The sequence below is a fragment of the Brachycentrus maculatus genome, unplaced genomic scaffold (assembly GCF_059751285.1).
Source record: "Brachycentrus maculatus isolate JH-2025_06_01 unplaced genomic scaffold, ASM5975128v1 h1tg001056l, whole genome shotgun sequence".
Taxonomy (NCBI): Eukaryota; Metazoa; Arthropoda; class Insecta; order Trichoptera; family Brachycentridae; genus Brachycentrus; species Brachycentrus maculatus.
This window is the reverse complement of record NW_028281764.1, coordinates 169,772-170,000: the sequence shown is the minus strand read 5'-3', so window position 1 is coordinate 170,000 and position 229 is coordinate 169,772.

The following is a 229-nucleotide window of genomic DNA, read 5'->3' as shown; positions in this document are numbered from 1 at the left end:
TAAATAAATATATATATATATATATATATATATATAAAAATAAATAAATATATATATATATATATATATATATATATATATATATATATATATATATATATATATATATATATATATATATATATATATATATATATATATTACCTGCTTCTCAGTGCTTCTTCACAGGGGTAGGCAGAAGGAATAGAACGCCACACTTTTCTGTCTTTGCCAACAATCTTCGCCTCTT